Source organism: Gopherus evgoodei, chromosome 16 (assembly GCF_007399415.2).
Source record: "Gopherus evgoodei ecotype Sinaloan lineage chromosome 16, rGopEvg1_v1.p, whole genome shotgun sequence".
In the NCBI taxonomy this organism is placed as follows: domain Eukaryota; kingdom Metazoa; phylum Chordata; order Testudines; family Testudinidae; genus Gopherus; species Gopherus evgoodei.
This window is the reverse complement of record NC_044337.1, coordinates 14,743,440-14,769,246: the sequence shown is the minus strand read 5'-3', so window position 1 is coordinate 14,769,246 and position 25,807 is coordinate 14,743,440. Positions and strand designations below refer to the sequence as shown.

At 47.8% G+C, this 25,807-nt stretch overlaps 1 protein-coding gene across 2 annotated transcripts in view; it reads right to left on the bottom strand.

The window, feature by feature from the left end:
• The window catches only part of NCS1 (neuronal calcium sensor 1), a 110,493-nt gene that overhangs the window by 65,580 nt on the left and 19,106 nt on the right, over positions 1 to 25,807 (bottom strand). The window lies entirely within an intron of this gene.

Below are 25,807 nucleotides of genomic sequence, written 5' to 3'. Positions count from 1 at the left end.
TGTGCTAGCTGTAGCACAGAGGGTTTTGCACGCAGTCCCCTTTATTCTTCCCTGGCCTTGCCCCAAGTAGGGTTTTTCGCAGCTGTCAGTCACTAGGCTGTTTCTTCTGCTCTGCAGGCTGCATCCTGTCCATGGGAAGCCCTGGACTCTCATCCCCTCCTGCCCAACTCACAGGAGCCCACTGAGCATGTAACTCAATCAGGGCCCTGAAATCAACCTCGCTGCCAATCTCTGTCCAGAACCAAAGAGCAGAGCTAGTGTCCCTGAGCCAGGTAGGGCAGACAGAAGCAGTAGGTCTGCATCCGAGCCCTGTCAGGGTCAACCAGAGCCAGGGTCCCCCTGCAGAGTTTAGTTGCTGTTGAGTGTTGACAGTTCTCTTGGGGTGCAACTAGAGAGAAGACACTGCCTGTGCCCGGAAGGGTTCTTATGCTGCAACACAGATAAGCCAGGGAATGCAGAGGGGCTGTGTGGAAGCGAGGTGGAGGATCTGTGTGGGGAGGTTAGGGTGGAACCCAGCCACTGCCCGACAATTATTATTGCTCTGCACAGAAAGCAGCAGAAATTATACTGGAAAAATAATGGCTCACTGCTCCCTTTTCTCCCTCCCTTTTGCTTTCTCTTCCTAGCCCAGGGGCACAGCTGTCTCTCCATCCGACAGACAGCTTCCCCCAGCCTCCCTTCCCAACACAACTGGCACAGACAGCCACGGTCACAACATGAATCCTAGCTCTGAACCTCAAGCGCAGGGCAAGAGCAAATCTCGAGGGTGTCCCGGAGCAGAGATGCTGCCCCAGCCTGCCAGGGAGAAATCCCAGGTCACTCTGCATCACTAACTACCATACTGGTGAACCAGCCGGAGGGGGCGAGGGGGCCATGTCTGAGCTGGCCTCCATCCAGTCACCCTCAGGGGCTTGTATCATCTATTTTTACTGCTGTAGGGAACTCTCACCAGAATCAGCCCTAACCCAGCATCTCTGAGAGGATCTCAAAGCACTTGCAAAGTTCGGGCCATGGTTCTCTGTTACCCTACGTCGGGTGTAGTCATTTGCACCAGTGACAGGCACTGCTGACCCAGAACAGTGGGGTTCAACACCCACTTTGCACTGGTGTGAGGGGACTGCACAAGGAAATAGATCGGCTAGAGACTTTCATGTCCTCACTGGGCAAAGGCTCTCCCCATGGCACAGGTGGAGAAATGGAGGCCTAGAAAGGTCCCCAAGGTCACAGTGACACAGGACTGGAACTCAGACCTCCTAACGTCCAGCCCCTTGGTCCAAATTTGACAGTGCTTCCTCTACGTGCAAAGCGAGTCTTTCCTAGACTCACCATTCCCCACACCCTCCCCCAAGTGCTTATCCTGCGGAGTAATAAAACCCTCGAAAGCTGGTCATGCTGCCCTCCTACCACTCCCTTTGGGTATATCTACACCACAAGAAAAAACCCATGGCTGGCCAGTGGCAGCTGCCGGGCTCGGGATAAGAGGCTGTTTAACTGCAGGCTCTGGCTCTAGGACCCTGTGAGGTGGGACTCTGGGAGGGTCCCCAAATGTCTACCCAGCAATTAAACAGCCCCTTAGCCCAAGTCAGCAGCATCGGCCATCCGCGGGTGTTTAACTGCAGTACAGACATACCCCCTGAGTCCTCAACCACCAGCAACAGAGCTGGTGAACTTAGGCTGTAAAATTGCAAGGAGGCAGGAGGGAGGCATCTCAAAGCCAAGGCTCCAGCCCAGGCCCAAAGATTTACACCGCAATCCTACAGCCCCCAGCCCAAGCCCGCTGACACAGGCCAGCGGCAGGTGTTTAATTACAGTGGACACGTCCCCTTTGAGATGTCACTCCCTCTTGGCTCAGTATCCCAGCAGCGATGCCATGGGACCAGCCCTGGCTGAAAGCTACGGGTTCACATGGGTGTCCACAAAGGCAGGACTGGGCTCAGAGAGGCTGCATTTCGAGTGAGGGGTGTATAACCTGGGGGGAATGACCTAGCAGAAATAAGATCCAGCAGAGATCAGCAAAGTCTTACAAGGGGCAGAAGAGAAAGCAAAGAATAAAAAAGCAACACCCCCTCCCCATACACACACACACACCTGGGGCTGACCCCACACAGCAGGGCAGATCCCTGCTCGCTCACTATCATTATTCCTATGGCAGCAGCCCCAGAGCCCCAGCCCAGCCCAGCGCTCCATGGGGCCAGGCTACATGAGCACAGGAAGATACAGTACCTACCCCAAAGAGCCTGAAAACTGACCTGACAAAAGGAACGAGCATTATCCCCCTTTACCAGCTGGGGAACCGAGGCCCACAGAGATCAAGCAATTCACCCAGGCTCACACACAAACTCTGGGACTCTCCGGGGGCCCCGCACACCCAGTTGCTTGTTGCCCCAGCTGCTCTTATAGCACCTGCCGGGACACTAGTGCAACAGAAGAGCGAAGGCAAATGCATACTTAACCCCTTGTTTGCCAGGGCTCTGTTACTGTCCCAGGGCACTGACAGATGCTGTAGTCACACCAAGCCTTCTGGCAAGCAGCGGGGTCACCACTTGCTCTGCTTTCCTCCAGGCTGCAGAAGGTGCTCCCAGCAGCTGCTCTCTGCAGGGCAGGCCCATATGCAGAGAGAGGCCAGCTGTGCCTGTGTGTAACTATGGGTACTGCAGGGAGGTGAGCGGGGATTCCCCTGGCACCAGTGAGGGTAGACGAGTAGGAGGTGGGGGCCAGTGGAAGGAGAGGGTACTGTGATTTAAAGGAAGACACCTCCCTCTCCCACCCACCCCCCAAAAAATAATCCCACTGGCAATGTAAAAATGGGCTCTAAAGCAATCCCTCAGCAGTAATCACAAGTGGAAGGGACATTTACCAGCCTGAAATGAATCAATATTTATCCCTTGCAGCAAACAAAAGCAGAGACAAGTGCTGTAATCAAGGTGGCAATCGGTTTAGAAATGGAAGCCCAGCTCCTGGCAAGAGACAAGCAACGCCCGCAGGAAAGGGAAGGGCAAGGGGAGCATTAATGAAATGATGGATTGTCCTGGAGTGAATGACGGCAGGTTCCTCCCGCAGCCATGGCAGCCTGGCTGCAGCAGTTGTGTGTACTGCTGAAGGGCTGACAACTGGGATAATTATTTCATCCAGGGCTGCACTCTCTGCAGAATTCAGTTTCACCTTCATTTTCTCCAACACCAGGCATTTCGTGTGCAAACGTGTCTCCCCGCAAACAGCATTAGCTCTAAAAAAGCATGTGTGTTATATAAGATCACATTGTTAATCCGCCTCTGGAAACAGGCATGTGCTTGCACAGCTCCATGGATGTGCACACAAGGAGAGGTGCATTTATACCTCAGTAGCACCTAGAGCCCTCCAATGAGATCAGGGCTCCATTGCGCTAGGCCCTGTACAAACACAGAGTGAAAGGTGCCCCAAAGAGCTTACAATCTTGATAGACAAGTATTATTCGCTGTTAAGGCTGCGTTTTAGTCACGGGTATTTTTAGTAAAAGTCATGGATCGGTCACGGGCACTAAACAAAAAAATCACAGCCCGTGACCGGTCCATGACTTTTACTATATACCCCTAACTAGAACTTGGGCCCGGGATCCCCGCTGAACCTCTTTATCCTGAGTCCCAGAGCTGTGCTTTTACCCCAAGACCAATCTTCCTCCCAACAAACAGCTGCTCTCTGGGAACTACAAAATGCCCTTGGGACTCCCACTAGCACTCACTCCCACCTCGGCAGCTTTCTGAAAGATCATTCTTTTAGGCTAACATTTTCCACCTCTGGGCTCAGCCCCAAAGGCGAAGTGATCTGGAAATTCTAAGCCAAATCCGTTCAGCCATTCTTGAGTGATTCACAGTTCTGCTGTAAACCTGTTTCTTGGTATTAACAGTTCTTTGTGCGCACACAGCTGAGAGGATAGGCTTTCTGGCTGAGATGCATGCCGGATCTCAGTTTCTCCATCAATACAATGGGGAAAACAATAGCTATCTACCTCCTGGGGGCAGTGTGAGAGTTCATTCATTATGTACGTCAGGTGCTTTGAGATCCCCACATGGAAGGCGAGTGTCATTCGTTATTATGAATCCATTGACACCATGAATCTGGAGGTTTAGGGCTGGATCCTGCAGCCAGTTACATTCCTGCAACTGAACTCTCAGGGGCTGGGCAGATGTAACCAGGGGTTGAACTGGGCCCCTAGATTTCAACAGATTTTATTTGACTCCCCTGGGTTTTCTGTTCTTCAGGGGAGGTCCTGCCCTCATGTGCTGCTCAACAGCCTCCCACCGACCTCAGGGAGAGCCACACAGGGCCTAAGCTGGGCCTTGCCAGGTTTGGGAATCAATCATCTGACCCTAGAGTCTATGAGTCTATCTGATGTCTCACTGAGGCTGTGGCCAGTCAGAAAAAAAGCCACCACTAGGATGCAAACCACCAGTCATCAACTGTTTCTAACGAGGTAAGTCAACTCCTGAGCCCAGCTGTGGCCATTTGCACGGGGCGTCTCGGAGACAAGCAGACAAACGGCCTGGATGGAATCCTTGACGCTTTTCGAAGGAGCTGAGAGTTGGGCATCCAAATCCTATTGAGTTGGGGGCCTCCAGATCCTTTAGTCTCCCTAGGAAAATCTCAGCCTCGGTCTGATGAGCTGGATCCTGTGTCATTTCAGACCACGCTGGCCCCAGAACCACACTGACAGCTTCCGAGGAAGGAAAGGACTGCACCACAGCTCACTAGGAAAGCGCTGACCCAGCCTCCCTGCCACAGACAGGTCTTGAAGGAGCCTGGGGACCGCTGCGAAAGCAGAACATGAAATGAATCAGCGCCAGAGCTGGCTGCCAGGGTGTTTGCTTCCAGAGGGAGCTTAGTTTTAACATATTTAATCAGATCCCTTTCAAAGGTAATTGAGGCTTTGTCTGCACGAGATGCGAGGGTGCCAGATCTCCAGCAGTGGTGCAGCAGCAGGGCTAGCAACAGGGGCAGGCAGTGAGTTCCGACTCATGTTCTGGGCAGATTCTCAGGGGACAGTAAAGAGAGAGGTTGGGTGAGCCTATGGATCAGGCACTGCACGGGGACTCTGGAGACATCTCCCACTGTTAACTCAAGAGGCAGAAACAGTGCCACTTGGGGTCCTGTTCTCTCTCTGCGCCTCAACTTCCCCATTTGTAGAATGGACATATATAGTGGCAGGGATGCCAAGTGTTGTTATTAGACTGTATGCACGGGAAAGCCTTAGGAAATCCAAGTGCCTCCTACCCCCACACAAGGCCCATGATTCAGTGTGCCACCTTCCACCCCCTATTCTCACTCCAAATTCCTGCATCAGGTCTGCTTGGGGGCACAGAGTGAGTCCAACAAGGGGAGATTAGGAACAGGTGCATCTATGGCATCAGTGAGGGGGGCTACTGGATGGGGAGGCAGGAGCCTGTGCTGTGCCCCACCCAGAGCTGTGATGAATGGAGAGACACCACGTTCTCAGCAGTGCAGAGTTTGGAGCACAGCATGTGACACTAGACTAGAGTGTGGGCAATGATCCTCATGCCCCTGCCCTGGTACCTCTGGGCCAAAGATTTCGGGCAGTGGCAGCTCTGGATACAGGGATCTTGAGAGCTGGGGGGCTGTGCCTAAGTGGAACTCAACCCAAAGGAAGGCTTTTCTGATAATCTGGCGCAGCACCAGCGTTCACTGGGCACTCAACGGCGGCTTTGGGGGCTACCACATTCTCACAAGTTAATCATAATAAGCACCCCCCTTACCTCCTCCCCAGCCCAGAGCCGTCCCCACGGCCATGCTCCTCCATGTGGAGGGTTAAACAGCAGTCCAGAGACCTGCCTGCCCCCTCCCACCCCAACCTTTTGGCTTAGGGGGGAGTCAATTCCAAGTGGCGCTCTTGTGAGGAACACACCACCTGGGGCTGCTCTGCCACCATTCCCCCATAATCCCCCCGCCCACACACCCCTTCCCCCAGGCCACAAGAACTCGCTCTTGTTAATCATTGATTAAGCTCATTAATTAGCGTTTCCCAGGCAGCGAGAAGAGCAGATAGCAGGGACGGCAAATTCATTACTGCCTGGCAGGAGAAACTTGATTGAAATCGAGAAGGGAGGGGGGAGTGGAAAGGGGCTGTTTTCCCTTCACACAGGTCGCATGGCATGGCTGGAGCAATGGGGAGTGAGGGGTGGGTGCAGCCATCGTCCTGTTGAGTAGTTTCATGAGCCTTCCAGGGCATTGGCCTCTTATCCACCTCCCAAAAGGAGGACTTGCTCCTCCAAGGAGCCAACAAGGCTCAAGATGCAGGAAAAGCCAGTTTCACACCCACTGAACCGGGCGTGCAACAATTATTGTCTCACATGCAGACTGGCAGGGAGGGGCTGGGAAGGGAGAGTGCAGGCCCCGGAGTCCATTGCAGCTGAAGGCCTGTTGCTCAGGGATGCCCAGGACTAGAGGTGGGTGCTGACGTCAGGGGTGAGAGGAGTTTGCCGGCCTCACAGGATCACAGCTCATTGCGGAGCTTTTAAAGCAGGCAGGCCAGCTCAGAAGGGAAGGGAGAAGGAGATGGAGCTCCCTGTGAGTGAAAAATAGGAAACATGTCAGGGAGGCTCCCTGGGCCACGTCCTAGGCCAGCAGGGTCTGTCTGTAAAGCTCCCTAGATATTCACACAGGGCAGCCATCTCCTCACACCCAACTGTCTCCCAGGTTACTATGGCAGCCACCAGCAGGAACTGAAGCAGGGACTTCTGGAGCGAAACACCCAAATCACCAAAAGGCTCTGTAGCTGGGGCTGTATCTCATGGCCTCTGTGGATTAGGCATGGGGGGGGAGGGCCCATAACACACAGCGACCAGTGGGTCACATTATATTGTACCATCATGAGTGACGTTGGTGCCTTAAAATTTCCCCTTCTACAGCATCGTTAAGCTGAGCGTCTTAAAGCCCTTGACAAACATCATCCAACCTGTGAGGCGTTATTCTCATGCTACAGATGGGGCAACAGGTGGCAAAGTGACTGGCCCGAAGTCATACAGTGAGTTCAGTTGAGATGAGAACTCAGAAGTCCTGGTTCCTGGCCTCCTGCTCTGGAATAGACAGTAGCACTGAATGCAAAGATGGGGGCTATGCAGACACCGAAATGAGATATTGGGAGCAACAGACCTAGTTTATTTGCTGCTATACGGCACTTTTCACCCAACAATTGCCAAGCACCTTACAAAAGTGAGTTAGCATCATTAACCCCGCTTCACAGGGAGGCCAAGCTACTTGAGAAGTGGCCCATGGCAGAGCTGGAACTATTGTCTCCATCTCCAGTGGGCTGTAACCACTGCACTGCACTGCCGCTAGCCAATGCTGCTTCCAGCCTGGATCTGGAACATCTAACTATGAATGTTCTCCTGCAAAAATGAATTAACGGTGGAGCAAGCTAGAGACACAATGCAGGGTGGGCCAGCCCCAAGTGACAGCATTCACAGAGCAGTGGGTCTGCACTGACTTACCCACAGTTAGATGGCACCACCATTGCCTCTTATGCAGCCCATACTCAAAGTCGCTTAGGTTGGGTATGTCTGCCGTGTAAAAAAGGTGTGTCCTTAACACGGGTCAGCTAACTTGGGTTAAAAAAAGCAGTGAAGACAGAGCTACTTGGCTTTGAACTCAGGTGAGCCACTTGTGTTATAGCCCACAGGGCAGTCTTGGGTTGAACCTGAGCTGCTAACCCATGTTAAACACCGAGTCACTATGTCTTCACTGCTGTTTTAACCTGAGTTAAGGCCACGCCTTGTTTTTCGCAGTGTAGACATACCCTGTGTGATCCTATCCCCGACACTGGCATCCTCTATCATGCCAGCTAAGACAGTAGCCAGCCCCTACTGGTACATCCTCACTGCAGCTGGGAGCCAGCCTTGGACCCTGAGGGCAGGGACAGGCTGAGCTCACATGGCCAGCCTAAGCGTTCACCGGTGCTGCAACGGCGCAAGCCCCTCTAGCACAAGCCTGTCTAACCTGGCTGGGAGGCTCCCTCCCAGCCGCAGTACAGACATATCCCAAGACTCTCCTGCCACGAGACATCCACCAGGCACCCCCTCGGAAGAAGAATCACGCTATCCCCTCAATTTTTCTCACCCGCCAGGCAAGTCAGCTGCCTCTCTCAGGCTCTTCTTGAGCCCTTGCTTAAGCACGGACATCGCAAGATGTATACACATTTCAGTGCATAACAGACTGTTGAGTCTGCAATGGGGCTGGCTGGATGTAACTGAGTGCAGACTTTGGCCCTGTTTGCATCATATAATGTGCACTGAATGCTACCCTCAGGGGCAAAGGATTTTCAGGATGATCGGAATTAGTTACTATATAGCCCAAGGGAATGTAGCAGTTACAGGCACTCAGCAACCTGCAGGACTGGGCCCTTAGATTACTAATTATCCTCGTTATTTATGTTACGGAAACACCCAAATGGCCCAAGCAGGATCGGGGTCCCTTGAGGGATTAGCACTTGTCTTTTAGGAGGCAAACCGGCAGCCCAGCTTTATGCCAGCTTCTTCATGTACATAAGCAACCACAAACGCACCATGTGACTGCACAGAGCCTACAAAAGCCCCTTTCATACCATATATTTCATACCAGTTCCTTGGGTTTTATAAGACAGGATGTACATAACCCACTGCAACCCAGCGTCCTGCCAGGACTTGGTTGTGATCATTTGAAGGGGATTCTTTAGTGGGGCTGCGGGACACAGGGAGATTGCTATGGTTCTTTCTGGCTCCTAGATTAATCTGTCTTGGTGCCTAAAGCCTGGCTCGAACTAGCAGTCTGGGATCAGCATGCTGACTACACTGCCTATGAGCAGTAAGTTACAGCACTGCGAGAGAGACTCCTTTGACCAGGGCAAGAGACTGTCTCATCTTCGGTGGGACTCTCCTGATGCAACCTGGAGACCTACAGAGAAACGCTTGTTCTTGAAGGGAAGAGGATGTAAAGTGGCTGGAAACATCTTACTTGAGAAGCCATATTTGCTAGTTGGATAAAGATGGCGGGAATCTCCATCCAGGAATGCATGACTCAGTTACACAAGATGAGCCTTTAGTAGTATTAACTGTTGTCTAGTACAATGATTCTCACTCAGGGTACGTGTACCCCTGGGGGTACGCAGAGGTCTAGGGGGAACATCAGCTCATCTAGATATTTGCCCAGTTTTACAACAGGCTACATAAAAAGCATGAGCAAAGTCAGTATGAATTAAAATTTCATACAATGACATTTATACTGCTCTCTATATAAGCCCCGTGGTTTTCAGTTTAAACCAATTTTTACTGAAAAAATCCTGGGTTTTACAAAAAGTATTAGTTTTTTTCCAATTTTTATCCTACTTTTGTATCATTCAAATATATTAAAAAAATAACTTGTTTTATTAGGAAAATATAATCCATTGCATTAGATCTATGTATTATGATAATACATTAGTCTGTGTGTATATGCAAAGCAGCCTGTTGAAGTAAGGCTATTGTGACAAAGTTCCTGGGGATTGCAGCTGTCTAGAGTGCCTCCTGGTACAGTTGTACAACAGCTACAACTCCTTGGGCTACTTCCCCATGGCCTCCTCCAAACACCTTCTTTGTCCTCACCACCGGACCTTCCTCCTGAAGTCTGATAATGCTTGTACTTCTCAGTCCTCCAGCAGTATGCCTACTCACTCTCAGCTTCTTGCACACCTCTTGCTCCCAGTTCCTCACACACACTTCCTCTCCTCTGGCTCCCTGGCTCTCCCTGACCTAACAGGAGTGAGCCCTTATAGCATCAGAGGGGCCTTAATTAGAGTCAGGTGTTTAACAACCTCACCTGACTCTTAGCAGGTTAAGTAGAGTCAGGTGTTCTCATTAGTCTGGAGCAGCCCCTGCTCTGGTCACTCAGGGAACAGAAAACTGCTTATTCAGTGGCCAGTGGATCTCCCTTCTACTACTCTGCTGTTCCCAACTGGCCTAGGTCCATCACATTATGTATTAGTCTAGAAAATACACACAATAAACAGGCCCCGCACGCAAGCTCTGAAGTGCGTGCGCATCTGAACATACTGATGTATTTCACGCTCACCACGTACACATTTCAAGCTGTTATCAAAGAACGGTTTAAAGATCTGAGACACTAAAATGGGAAGAAAATGAAAATCTGTATCAGAATACGTTTGAGAACACAGGAAGTATTCAAAAGTTTTAAAAAACAGAACAAAACAACAGGCGAAATGGATGAAGTTGAGTGTATGTGCTGCAAATGGGATGGCCCAATTATTAAATGTAAATATTTATAGGCTAATACTTCTAAGTCTGCAACAGTAAACTGTTTATTCTACTGAAAAGTTTTATTTGGGGATTAGAGATATATTGTTTTCTTAAAATCAGAGGTGGCGTGTTTTGAGTTCTGTTATAGATCTGCAGCTAACCACCTTGAATTCCATTCATCAAAGGATTAATATACTGAATACATTTCCCACCTGTCCTTCCATCCACCAGAATAAACCCTCATATTTACCCAGAAAAATTAAGAGTTTTTTCTATCAATTTTCACTTGTTTTTGTTGTTGTCGTAATAAACTGATAAATTCCCACAAAAAATTAAATAAAATAAAATAAAAACCGAAAACAAAGGGCTCTATCTACATACTATACACTGAAATGTAAGTACAATATTTTATAATTATATGGTAAAAATGAGAATTTAAGCAATGTTTTAGTAGTAGTGTGGCTGTGACACTTTTGTGTTTTTATGTCTGATTTTGTCAGCAAGGAGTTTTTAAGTGAAGTGAAACTTAGGATACTCAAGACAAATCAGACTCCTGAAAGGAGCACAGTCCTCTGGAAAGGTTGAGAGCCACTGGTCTAGTATAGCAGACCATGGGTTAGGGCTCTGGATTTTATTCCTGGCTCTACAAGTGAACGTAAACAAGTCACTTTATTTCTTCATGCCTCAGTTTCCCCTCACTCCCTTTGTCTGTCTTGAGATTGTACGCAGTTTGGTGCAGGTACTGTCTCTTATTCTGTGTTTATACTGCACGTAGCACAAAGAGGCTCTGATCTCAGTTGGGATCTGGACACCCTACTGTAATATAAATTATAATAACTTTAAGCCCATTATTTTGAAACAGAAGGATCCTGAGCATTAATAGTCTGTCATCCGATGTTTTTTGGTCTACTGACTTCCCCTCATAAAAATTCAAGTTTAAAAATGTAAACAGTGTCTCTGGTTAAACATTAAATACACACCACATTCCTAACCCCGGGCTCAGCATGCCTGTCTGGATTCAGAGACTAGTTCAAAAGGCAGGTTTGCTATTGGTGTGCCACCAGTAGCTGCTTGTGACTGCGCCAGCACACAGGGAAGGGAGCCATTCACACACATTAAAAGAATTTTGATTTATTCTTATATCCTTATTCCCATCTTCCTGCTTATATAGCCAACAACCAGCAGCCTCAGCAACACCTAGGATCAGCAAACCTACTTCATTGTCGGCCTTGTTCTGCCACAATCGTGTTGTCCAAAGTTCTTCCACACACAATGCTGTGTTATGCTCAGATCCATTGACATCAATAGGAGTTAGGCACTGAAATACTTTTGAGGATCTGGGCCCCAGGTCCTATCTACATTTGCAAGGAATCTGCTTTTGAAACATGACCTCCACTAAACCGGGTTCTAGCAGAGTTTGGTCAGCCAGTGTAGACAGGGCAAACCAGGTGAGACTCACTGGTCAGAAATGGTTTCTACCCTAGACTGCTCCCTGGCCGATCAAAATACTTTCTTTTGTTAATAAGAGAATATATTTCCAAGATAGCCCTTAAAAGCTTGAGAGAACCATGAGTAAACCTGGATTTTAGTGACGCTTCAGCTGTTTCAACATTGACGTCTTTGCCAAATTCCACCAACGCTGGTCAAGTTCCCCCAACACCTAGCTATCACTGATGTGGTGCTTTCAATCTCTCTAAGTGCTTTACTTAGGAGGTAAGTATCATTATGCCTGTATTACAGAGGCAGAAAATGAGGCATCGTTGCTGAAGTGACTTATCGAAGGTCACTCCGCAAGCCAGAACTGGGAATAGCACGCACATCTTCCATCTTGCGGTCATCCCCAAGCACAGGACCACATTGCCTTCACAATAGGAGTCATTTCGTACACTGGCCACCAGCATCTTTACCACCACGTCACCTAGCCCTGTTCCAAGCTGGGTTCACAATACCGGTGCCCACATATGCTTGGGCTCTCCATGTCACTAGCACTGGTGCAGCTGACCCAGTGTTAGCAACAGTGGGGAATTTGTGGAAACCGTCCCTAGTGGACACACTGCCTACTTGTTAAGGTAGGAGATCAGAACCCAGGAATCCTGCGTTCTACCCCTAGCTTGGCCACTGACTACCTGTATGACTCTGAGTGAGTCGCCTCACTGCGCCGTGCCTCAGTTTCCCCATATGTCAAACAGGGATAACAGTCCCTACATCACAGTGGGTCATGAAGCCAAACTGATAAGCATGTGCAAAGCACTCCGAGATCCTCACAGTAAAGGTGTTATGGGAGGACAAAGCTTTATTACTATTATTTGTTAGTGTCATAGGGCGACTTACTGGGTCTTAGCTCAGCTCGCCGCTGCCTGAGCCTCCCCTCACTCACGCTGGATCTCACGGCCTGGCTTGGATGCCACAGCCTGGCTCATTAATTGAAGAAACAAGTCCAGCCCTTCAAGGACATCCAAGGCCACAACGAACAAAACACAGAGTCTTCAGCCCTATCTCCAACAGTGCTCAGCCCCTCGTGCCTGGGAGCCTGTCTCCTCACCTCATGTTCTGGGCACTCTTCAGCCCAGCTTCAGCTTTCAGCCCTTCCTGGGTTTTCAGCCCCTCCTGGGCTCTTTTGGGTTGCTCCCAGCTCTCCACTGAGCAGCAACTTCCAGGGCTTTCTTCTGGCATTCTCCCTTCAGCCCCTCCCAGGCTCATCACTCCCTCTGGGGAAGGGATTAATTGCCTCACCGATTGGGCTGTGCCTATCCCCCCTTCAAGAGCCCAGCCACCCTGTGACAGTTACTGTTAAAGCATTATACAATATGCAGTGCGATCTTCTCTTTAACTGGTGCCATTTGTGGCTTGTCTAGCTACCACACTGACCAAACAAGTCCAAAAGCCGATCCGTTCCCATTTCCCATGGGGTTGGTATCAACAAGTGCATGGATATGCAGTTAAAATCCTCCCCAGACACTATTAAATATTGAAAGGCCTAACACTAGGTTTCGGAAATTGGGTTCAGGAAAAAAACCAAAAACAGATTCACTGTTTGCAACAAATAAGATAGGGGAAGTGCAGGGGAGAATGACTCTTTGGGAACCAAATAAGTGTATGGAAAAACCACACGCAGCAGCAGCATCTGGGAGTTGCATTAATTTCATTCCATGTAGCATTTAGCTGTGGCTTCCCAAGAGTTGATGGGACTCCCTCCCAAGCATTAAGGAGTCAGTTGGTTCAGCCTGGAAATCAGAACTGGAAAAGACCAAATACATCTTCCAGTCCATCCACCAGGGCCCAGGACCATTGACTGCAAAGAAATCAGCAGCCCTGTGAAAAACATGTTCTTCCACAATGGTTTTAAATAGGGCTGTTGATTAATCGCAGCTAACTCATGTGCTTAACAAAAAATTTCATCGCAGTTTTAATCGTACCGTTAAACAATCGAATGTTTAATAGAACAGAATGAAACAATTGAAATGTATTAAATATTTTGGCTGTTTTTCTACATTTTCAAATATTTGATTTCAATTTACAACACAGAATACACAGTGTACATTGCTCACTTTAGAGTATTATTTTTATTACAGATATTTGCACTGTAAAAATGGTAAAAAGAAACAGTATTTTTCAATTCACCACATAAGTACAGTAGTGCAATCTCTATCGTGAAAGTGAAACCTACAAATGTAGATTTTTTTTTTTACATAACTGCACCCAAAAACAAAACAATGTGAAACTTTAGAACCTACAAGTCCACTCCGTCCCATTTCTTGTTCAGCCAATCACTAAGACAAACAAGTTTGTATACATTTACAGGAGATAATGCTGCCCTCTTTTTATTTATAATGTTACCAGAAGTGAGAACAGGTGTTCGCATGGCACTTTTGTAGCAAGATATTTATGTGCCAAATGAGCTAAAGATTCATATGCCCCTTCATGCTTCAACCACCATCCCAGAGGACATGTGTCCATGCCAATGATGCTCGTTGAAAAAAGAATGCATTAATTAAATTTGTGACTGAATTCCTTGGGGCAGAATTGTATGTCTCCTGCTCTATTTTATCTACATTTTGCCATATATTTTGTGTTATGGCAGTCTCGGATAACAACGCAGCACATGTTCGATTTAAGAACACTTTCACTGCAGATCTGACAAAATGTAAAGAAGGTACCAACGTGAGATTTCTAAAGATAGCTACAGCACTTGACCCAAAGTTTAAGAATCTGAAGTGCCATCCAAAATCTGAGAGGGACAAGGTGTGGCGCACGTTTTCAGAATTCTTAAAAGAGTAACACTCCGATGCAGAAACTACAGAACTCGAACCACCGAAGAAGAAAAACCACCTTTTGTTGGTGGCATCTGACTCAGATGATGAAAATGAACATGCATCAGTCCGCACTGCTTTGGATTGTTATTGAGCAGAACCTGTGATCAGCATGGAAGCATGTCCCCTGGAAGGGTAGGCGAAGTGTGAAGGGACATATGAAAATTTACTGCATCTGGCACGTAAATATCTTGTGATTCCGACTACAACAGTGCCATGTGAACGCCTGTTCTCATTTTCAGGTGACATTGTAAACAAGAAGCGGGCAGCACTCTTTCCTGCAAATGTAAAGAAACTTGTTTGTCTAAGCGACTGGCTGAACAAGAAGTAGGACTGAGTGGACTTATAGGCTCTAAAGTTTTACATTGTTTTATTTTTGAATGCAGTTATGTTTTGTACATAATTCTACATTTGTAAATTCAGTTTCATGATAGAGACTGCACTACAGAACTTCTATTAGGTGAAGTGAAAAACATTATTTCTTTTTTTCTTTTTGACGGTGCAAATATTTGTAATAAAAATAAATACAAAGTGAGCACTGTACACTTCGTATTGTGTATTGTAATTGAAATCAATATATTTGAAAATGTAGAAAACATCCAAAAATATTTAAATAAATGGTATTCTATTATTGTTTAACAGAGCGATTATTCATGCGATTAATCTCGATTAATTTTTTTAATCACGCGATTAATTTTTTTAATTGCTGGGCAGTCCTAGTTTTAAATAAAACTGGGCTTGTTGCTTGGGTAATTCTCCTTGCTCCTAATGGATTTTCATCACTATCGCGTTCATGGAATAGCTCCATACCAGCTCTGAAATGGATAGTTACTCCAAAGGCAAATGAACTGGCCCCCACTGAAGGGAAACAGTTTCTTCTCATCCACAGCATGTGTGGGGGAGAAATTTGAAGGCAGGAGATTGCTCCTCAGACCAACAGAAGGCCCCCAACAGGCTTAAAACCCATATGCACGTTAGACTGGGAAGGATAATCTTGTGGATAGGGCACGAAACCAGGACTCGAGAGCATTGGGATCAAATCTTGGCTCTACCACTGTGTGAGTCTGGGCAAGTTTTAGCCTTGTGTAGAAATGGGAGATTCTACCTCCCAGGGAGACTAAAACCCATTTGTGATGGGAGATGCTCAGATACCATAGTGATGAAACCCATATAAGTACCTCCATAGCCAATAACATGGTGGGGGGGGGGAACTGCTGTGGCATCACCAAGGACAGTCAGTATTTTCGTATCAGGGAGGAAGGATCCGAACTGGAGAATCTCTTCAGAATAACATTTATCACTTACAAAGAGCCAACCAAAAGGGCCCGAAAGAAACCCATCTTCATCTCAGAAAGGAAAAGGAGCCAACAAACATGATTCCATTTAGAAGTCTACGATATGCCTCAGAGGCAGGATAATTTGAGGAAGGTTCAGGAAACAAGCCTGAATCTTTCATTAGCACAGAACAACCCCGCCCAGCTGCATAATTTGTATCACTAGGACAAAAAAGCTCGCAGCAGCCCTCACACAGGGAATTGCTCAGACAATAATAGTAATTCTCAGAGAAGCAGCATTGTCTAGTAAACCCAGCTTGCGAGAGACTCGGCTATACGGCCCTACATAGAGTCATCAGTGAGTGCCCCACAACCCTCCCACTGTGAAGCTGGCCTTATCCTCTTGCCTTTGCGCCTCTGGGCAGTGGGAGATTGCAGGCCCCTAGCACACATGGTTTTCAGTGCGTTTGAGAGTTGTGCTGGTGCTCTTTGTGCGAACCAGGAGGCTGGGGGCCCAGAGGTGCCGCTACCACAAGCGGAGGTACAGAAAGAAGGAGAAAGAGAGAAAAAAGAATGAGAGAGAAATAAAGTAAGAAAGAAGAAGAGAGGCAATGTCATGCCCAGACACAGAAGCTAGGCACGTGGACTGGATCTTGGAATCGGCACCTTTGATGGCTTCAGAGCTTTTTGTTTCACCACCTTAATTACAGCACCAGGCAGCCACGGTCGGGAGAACACGCAGATAAGCTAACGTATCAGTGGATACATGAAATACGACTCTTTTGATGCCTCTGCAGCATTAGGCAGGTTCTCTCTGCAGCCTGCAAGGGGTCAGAGTAGGATTTCGCTGCTCTCTGTCACCCCTGCCACAGAGGGACAGACAATGCAGTTGTCTCGCTCTTCCCCCCTGCCCCCCCTACCCTCCCAGCATGCCTTATGCACCCTCTGTCCTCTCTCTTCCTTCAGAGCTCAGCTCCCTCTGGGTTCATCAGGAGGAGGAGATGAAGCAAGTGCCAGTCAAGAATCCCCACTGCCCCTTATAGAAAGGGAGCTTTCCACAATGCCCAGGACGTACTGGGTGGGAGCCTGGGCTTCTGGTGTAGGAGAAGAAGCCACACCCAGCACTGGAGCCATGCTGCAAGCTCTTCCTCTCCAAATCCCAGCCCTGAAAACACCAGGGGAACCTCCCTTCCCACTGGGCAGGGGGTCCTCCAGTTGCAGCTGCACCTCTGCCTCCGATGGAAGGTAAAATGTGAAGGGATGTCAAATGACTGCGCTGCTCTCTCTATGGAGAATGCACCCGCGCTGCACTTCCAGTGAATATCATTGAGGGGCACCTCTACTCCAGCAGCGCCGTGGCTCCAGCCAAGATCAGGGCCCCGCTGTGCTAGGTGCTGTACATACACTGTCCCTGCACCAAAGAGCTCACTGTAAATAGACAAAGGAGGGGAAGGGCAACAGCTTACCCACGGTCACTTAGCAGAGCCAGGACTAGAACCCACGCTTCCTGAGACACAGCCCAGTCCATCGGACCATGCTGTCTCTAGACACAGGAGGCTGTGTTCACCATCAAGGGATCCTTGACCTGGACCACTGTTCCCCCATTTCCTTCACTCCTAAGGCACCACTGCCCTCTGTGTCCTTGGGAGTGAATTAGATTAGCCAGTCCTACTGAGTGACTCCCTCTACCGATAGAGCAGGTCCCCCCACGCTGCCCTGGCAACAGGCCTTGCGTCTGACCTAGAGAAGCCACCTGTAGGGATGGGAGGAGAGTTTAGTGGCCACGGCCTGCCCAGTCTCTGCCCTCTCCGCTGAGACTGTTGACCAGTCAATGCCAGTCGTGGTGACGGCTCAAAGGTGGAGACCTGCCCAGTAGAAAGGGGACTGAAACTCGACATCTTGCTCCATGTAGATCATGGGTTCTATGACAAGCGTCAGGGTGTCACATTCACCCTGCCTTTCCCATACTCCTAAATGGGGAGCTGGGAGTGCTGACTAGATTTTGTTACATGGAGGTGGGGGGATGCTGTGTGGTCCCAGTATGGCACAGGTTGAATATCCCTGTCATAGGCCATCACCTGATACTAACTTGGGGTCCCCACCAACCCAGCTGGCTTGGAACTGGTGACCTGGGCAGAGAAGCAAACCCCACCGCTGCCCTTCCCCACTGGCTTCAGCATAAACAGGGCTCAGGCGCTTTTACCAAGATGTCATCTCACCCTGCAAAGAATAGGCAGAGCTGGAGCAAAAGTCTCCATGTATCTTTCAAACCATCAGGTCTCCCATTTCCCCCTTCACATCTCCTGATCCCTCCTTCTGGGACAGAAGATAAACTCTAGGGCGGCATTGCCCCGCAGCTCGAAGAGCTCTCCCCAGGAATGAGACCAGCAGCTCTAGAAGTGGGAGAACATGAGGTGATCGTGGAGTGGCTGGTCCCCAAGCCGCCCGCTCGCCCTTAGCCCAGCTGTCCGCCTCTGTCCCGCTCTGAACGCACGCAGGCTGGATGGATGCTCTCCCTCCTCCAGCTTAGCCTCCCTTGCACATCCTTGTAAATATTAATTGTTACTGACAAGAAACACAGCAACAAGAGAGCCAGCGCGAGAAACAGCCTCTTGCAGCTGCTACTTCTCAGCCTGCGCACGGCTCCGGACTCTGCTTGCCAAGTGAAGCAAGTGCGTGAACCTCAGCAGGACGTTCTGGAGAGAACTGACTGGTTTACTTTGGGAGTGAAGGGAAACTGAAGTTGAGCCTCTTAATTTCTAGTCTGACACAATCAGATCTTACATTCATCCAGGATCCCAGAGTGCTCGAAACTAGACATCCAGGGATCACCTCCCCCACCGCCAAAATAAAGCCACTTCTGGGGTGGAACATAACATCTGTTTAACACTGCACGTTAATGCTACACAAGAGTTTAGTGCAGGACCTGAGATTGCTGGAAAATCGCTCCTCAGGGGACACACTACTAAAAACCCTGAGATGCCACTACAACTGTGTTAAAGATGCGTAAGACAGACAGATTTGTTCGGTGATAGCACTCAGCTACAGAACAGCTCTGGAAATAGTCGGAAACGAAATGCACATGGCAAACATACCTGGGTCCAGCTCCTAATAGAGGGCCTCTATTTTCCCCTTGGCCACCATGGGCCTGGTTTGCAGACATGCCGAGAACCTACAACTGCAGCTGAAGCTAGTAAGGGCTTCAGTATTAAGCAGAACTGAAAACCCGGCTCGAGGTCTGCTTTCAGGAGCACAGGGCGCAGAGTCCCACATAAATACAATACACAGAGGCCATGCACTGCCTTGCAATAGGAAGAGCTGCCTGTGTTTTGGGTTTGCCCAGGAATGCTGGGAAGACATTTACCCACGGGGAAGGTAGCTCTGGAGTTCCCCAGCTATCTAGGGGGCTGTCTAAGGAACTGCACAACCCACCTGCTCCCAGGGGCTGCTCATACCAGCCTGACACTTTGATTAAGATGCTGGTGGCACTCCAGCTGTGTGAATCTACTGCAGCACTAACAGCAGGCAATTATAAGGGAACTACTAGTGTAGACAAGACCCTAGAGAGAAGGCAGAAAAGGGTAGTTGCTAAGCAGACCTGGGCTACCTGGCAGTATAACAGGAAAGTCTGCAGTGCAGAAAGCAGCTGGATTTGGAGAGGGACCTGGATTCGGAAAGGGACCTGGATTTTACTCCTGATTCTGTGTCACTGACTCTCTAGGTGACCTTGGGAGTAACACTTCATCTGTACTTGCTTTTCCCAGCTATAAAACGTGCCTAATAACATGTACCTGTCTACATGCAGTGCTCTGAGATCTACAGCCGCGGAGCGCGATAGGTGCTAAACACTCTGCTTTCTCTTTACAATCTCGTCTCTGTTTTATCTGATAAGCAATGGAGGAATTTAAAAATAATCGGCTCAGCTAATAAACCTTAATTCTAGGGCCGAACAATCCAGTGTTTAAAACAGGGTTTCTCAAACAGGGGTCGCCGCTTGTGTAGGGAAAGCCCCTGGCCGGCCAGGCCGGTGTGTTTTCCTAAACGAGCGGCAACCCCTGTTTGAGAAAACCTGGTCTAAAATAACTCCACAATGGGTGACCCTCTGGCGCTTGATGCCATCCAATTTCTGGGGGTTTTGTTCCTCTCCACAGTCCAAGTGTTTTTTCTGTCCCATATTCGCTTCCCAAATCCTCTCTCTCTTAATATGATCTTTGCCAGCCAGCCATTAATTAGCAGGGGGTTGCAGAGAATAGCACTGCAGAGTGCATCTTTCCCTGCCCTTTTTCTCTCCAAAAAACTGTGACATACTTGGAGTCTATTACTCAGGGCAAGAATCTTATGACCCACCAGGGTCTTGTGCATGGCAGTGTATAGAGTGCTGATCCAGCTCGCCTCCAAAATGTCTTGCTTGTCATTTGGCTCAGTAATTTGGCCTTGGCTGCACACTAACGTCTGCAGTGGAATGAATCTGGTGTTCCAAGCAGAGAACCATTGGCAGAAAAGTGAACAGAACCGTGAGATCTATTCACTGCACCATTCTGCCTCCAGGGATACAATGATTTCCACTAAAGGAATGGCCTCTGGCACCAGGTTTGCCCAAGGCCAGCAAAAATAAGACATAACCAAGCCCCAATTCTGTAGCCCCTTCATCAGAAAAACATGTAGAAGTGACTAGCTTATCACTGCTGCGTTTTAACTTTATTTTCCCAGAGAGTTCAACCAGCCTCTAGATTCCACAGTAAATATAAATCAATAGTCATAGTTTGCTCTTAAATTAACATCCATTAATTCAGTGCATTACGGTTGAGCAACAGAGTCAATTTTGTGGCTGTACTGTAAAGGAGTAACAAATAATGATACTGGAATGAGTTTAAAATTCATAAAGTACATCGTATGGATAGGATACAGTTCTTAGGAAAAGAGCATCTTATTCTTTCTGGGCTCAGTTTTTCAACCTGGACCTCCATTTCTGCAGGCATAATTCTGTATTCACAAAGAACTGCACCCACCCTGTATGCCCTCTTCCAGGTTCTTTCCTGGAAATTCATTGCGTACCCAAAAAATGCAGCTGCTAAAACGGGGACCTTGGCTGCAATCCTGCAATCAGATCCGCCCAGGGGGACCCTTATACCAGCTTGGATCTAAGGGTAGCTTTGCCAATGCCCATGATATTTAGTGTTTTTGGCTTAAAGCCCCAGCTGCTGGGGTCATGTGATTAGGTGAGATTCTCAGCTTTCATTTTAAAAAAATGGTACTAGCCCTTCTGGTTGCAGAAAAAAGCTTGAAAACTTGAAGCCTAAAGCATCAAAAAACAGAAAACACATAAAAATCACCTCAAATGCACTCAAAAAAAATCTCAAGATTTTAGGGCCCTGACTCATGATTTTTGAACATGTGGGAGTGACAATGCTGCAACTGCAGGACTGGGACTGTAGTTTGCAAATGAGGCTCCTCGGTGCTGTGTTGTTATTCTGACAGGACCCTATGTCATATTATACATATATTTACAGGCATATTTACTGTGCCTATCATCACAGCGCCTGGGCTCACGTGACATGGTTCTGATTACAAGCAATAACTCAGCCATAAGGATCAGAAATACCCTAACACCACAGAACAGAGCCACAACTTAAGGTACTTCAGCCGCAGCTCTGCAAAGCACTTAAGCATATGCTTAGCTCCCACTGCAGCCAGTAAGACTTAAGCACATGCTTAAGTTCTATGCTGACTCAGGGCCTTTGTGAGGCTAAAGAGCAGAAAGCACTTACTTTGCAGCTCAGGCCCTTATTTCTTCATGGGACAAAATACACAGCAGTGAAAGTCGTCCTTCTAAGCTACCTCGACAGAGCACTGAGAGGCTTAATCAATTAATGATTATAAAGCACTTTAAGAAGCTGGGAACCACACTATGGAAGTGCAAAGATTTACATTATTTATTATTATTATCATTCACTGTTGGCTTCTGCTATATTCCCCTATGGGGCACAGCCTGGCCTCCCAAGAAAGGTTAGATCTCGCTTTACATTTCATCGAGGCTCCACTCAGGCTGGATTCACTCTGACACTTCTCAGGGAGGCAATGAGCCTCAGGGCCAGATTTTTAAAGGTATTCAAGTGCTTAAAGATGCAGAGAAGTAGCTAAACCCTTGCTCCTCAAAGGCATTAGGCACCTACCTTCCACTGGTTTCAATGAGAGCTAGGAGCACAAACACCTTTAAGGATATGGGTGCTTGTTACTGTTGAAAATTTCACTAGATGTCTATCAGCAGCTGTAGGTAACTAAATACCTTTAAAATTTGACTTTTAATACTGTAAGTCAGTAGTTTAACTGGCAATAGAACCCAGGAGTGCTGGTTCCTAGTCCTCTGCTCTGAGGGCTATATAGCACTGCCCATATGCCTTCTTAGCAATGCCTTAGCCCAGTGCCATATGCCTTAGCCCAATCCAACTTTTTCTGACTAGGGAAAGTGCAGCATAAGGTTTCTGAGACACAGCCACACTTTACATTGTTATGTGCATCTACAGAACATGTCTGTACTGATAACCTTGTACAGTAGAGCAATGGAGGATGGGCTCTACCCAGCAGTTGCTCAAATTAACAAAAACAAAAAGATTATTTTTAAAACCCCCACAAATACATGGATGATGTAAAAGAAGGAAATTCCATCTTGGGGTCCAGTGCTATAGCACAGTGCTATAGTACTCAGACTACATATACACCTCTACCCCGATATAATGCTGTCCTCGGGAGCCAAAAAATCTTACCATGTTATAGGTGAAACCGCGTTATATCAAACTTGCTTTGATCCGCTGGAGTGCACAGCCCACCCCCCCAGGAGTGCTGCTTTACCGCATTATATCAGAATTCTTGTTATATTGGGTCATGCTATATCGGGGTAGAGGTGTACATGGTTTCCAATGTCATGGGAACTACACAATGGAATCATAACCTCACAGACAAGATTGTTTATCTACTATCAGACGCCTGTTACAGATACACCCAGGGGATATCTATCTATATGTGTATCTCAATTCACAATATAACTTGGCCAACGCACTACGCTTCATAGATGCAAAGGTCAGAAGGACCATTGTGATCATCTGTTCTGACCCCCTGTATCACACAGGCCACAGGACTTCCCCGAAATAATTCCTGTTTGAACTACAGCATGAGTTTTAGAAAAACATCCAATCTTGATTTAAAAATTGCCAGCGATGGAGAATCTGCCATGACCTTTGGGAAATTGTTCCAATGATTAATTACTCTCACTGTTACAAATTTACACCTTATTTCCAGCCTGAATTTGTTTAGCTTCAACTTGCAGCCACTGGATTTTGCATCCGACGAAGCGGGTATTCACCCACGAAAGCTCATGCTCCAATACGTCTGTTAGTCTATAAGGTACCACAGGACTCTTTGCTGCTTCTAAAGCTGATGGGCTCTATAGCATAACAGCTAGCCTGGTAGTTCTCTGCAGTAATGACCAAGGCGCTCAGGCAAAGGTTATGGGTTCACATCCCACCAGGGTTGTTTTTTGCTACTAATTTTACCTGGGAAGTGCTCTGATGCTACGATGCTGGGCAATAGCATAAGACAGAATGATAAGGTGCATGGAATTAGGCCAGGGTGGAAGGGAGAGTTTTAGTCTCTTTGAGGAGCTGCTTACCATCTGCCTGATCTAGGTGTCCAGGGTTACTTCCCAGGGTAAGAAAGGGGCCCTAATAGACAAGGCATTGAACTCAGAAGATCAGTATTCAATCCCCACTTTAGCCAGAGACTAAATTTATGTGTGTGACCTTGGGAAAGTCATTTTATCATCCCTGCACCTCCGTTCTCCAACTGTAAATGGGGATAACAGCACTTCTCTAACTCCCAAGGATCTGAGGATAAAATCTGAGGCACTCAGATACGATGGGGGTGAGGGCTATGTAAATACCTAGATAGACAGGAAAGTGCTTGCTCTTCTTGACAACTGTGGCAAAGATGCAGGAACACGTAAGATGAAATGATTATCACCAGAGACGAGGCCTGGAATGCTGAGAACTAGACAAACAGAGTCAAATTCTAGTTACACAGGTGCAGTTCTGCTGAAGTCAAGGAGGTCGTATTCATTTACCAGAGGAGAATTTGGGCCATGGGATCAAATTCTGAGTCTGGGCCGTTGGACCTGCATGTTTTATATGCCCACTCCTGTACACGCAACCGGATTTCACCTGCACACATCCAGTTGGTGGCTGCGTGCGCCTTGCTGCCCAATCTGTGTGTGCAAATGTGAGTTTAGTACCTACAAAAAAGGGTACAGTGAGTTGCACGTGAAAGAGCAGATGTGTAATGTCATGGACCAGCTTGCAGCTAGCTGAAAATGTGGCCCATAGTTTTTGATAGTGCTTGTCACTGGGCAGACTGACCAAAGCCAAGAGGCAGAGGGATTTTTTTGGATGGGGGAGGAGGAGCTGGGCATGCAGAAAAGAAAGCTGGAGAGAAGAATAGTGGTGACGCAATGACTGATTTAAAACAAATGACCCCTTGTTGGCCTCATCGAGCAATGGAAACATCCCCGTACGAATGACAATTTCACAATACTATTATACTTGTTCAGCATCTATTGTTGGCAAGACATAGGATATCATGATCCTTTGTCTGCCACATATTTCTCTCTCGAGGGATCCACTGCTGTGTAAAGTGAAACTACAGAGGAGACAAAAAAAGATGTCAAGGTAGCCCAGTGCCTGGTAGCACTCAGCCCGGAAGTTTGTGATGGTGCTGGATCATCTCGGAACCATCCCCGTTTGTTCTGAAGGACAGAAATGGAGATGAGATCATGTCACGGCAGACAAAAGTCAGTGTGCAGGCTTGGAAGCCTTTAATGACTTGCTCCAGTGGATGCACAGAGCAGCACTGAATGATGGAGTTGTGCAATGCACCAGAGTGGCTCTGTTCCCTATGGGAGAACCTGCTGCATCCTAATCTATTGCCTTTTTGGGTAAGTGCTGCCATAGGACTGCAGCAGTGACAGTGGAGGGAGAGCTCCTTGCTCTGTTAGCTTTCAAGTGCTCTCCAGCTATGCAACAACAATACCTCCAACCTGTGTGCAGAGGAGCAGAATTGAACACAGCAGCCTTGGCTGTACCTTCCTGCTTTTCTTTAATACACCCTTAGCATTGAGTTCAATAAGCAAAACAATCCAGCAGCTTGCAGTGTTAATAAGATTATATCAGCGATTCAAATGAAAAATCCAGCCATTTAACAGAGCAGATTGTTAAGATGATATTTAAGATTCTGGGAGAAAAAGAAGGAGCTTTCGGGTGTCTGACCCTTCATTGTGCTCCATAACACGGGGAAGATCCCTCAGCCCAATGAACCCAAACTTTGAAAGCTACCAATGGTAGAGACCTTACATTAAAAAATGCTTCTTGCTTCTAAAGTGGAGGTGGCAAGGAGGGGTGAACTGAAATGAGGTTCTCTCTGCGCACCAATGTATTAGTCACATTTCACATTAGAGTCGGGAAGCCCCATAAAGGACTGGAAACTGTCGATCCAGGTAAAGTGCACCTCGAGTTAGCAAGTGATACGGGGAGGGGAACCTTCCTTGACTGTGAATTATTGGTTGCTTAAAGCTAGAGGGAGAAGTTCTTTAATGGGATGGGCTGTTCCCCTGGCTCCCTGCCCCCACCTCCCAAAAAAATCACTGTCTATATTCCTCTCTTTCCAGGCTAACCTCCTCTGAATTCTTGCAACAGAGCACAGCAACGCCTGAGCACTCCATTAGGGGAATAATTAAGAAACTGTCCATGTTCTACAAAACCCAATGCTCGGAACTAAAAATAAACCAAGACACCAGGGGGTGAGAGGGAAGGGAAAGAATTTCTGAACTCGGTACAAATTCTCTAGGAAAGCAAAGACTGCAGCAATGGTTACCACTGGACAGGTTTTTCTGTCTCTCCCTTTCACACACCCCTACGGGAGA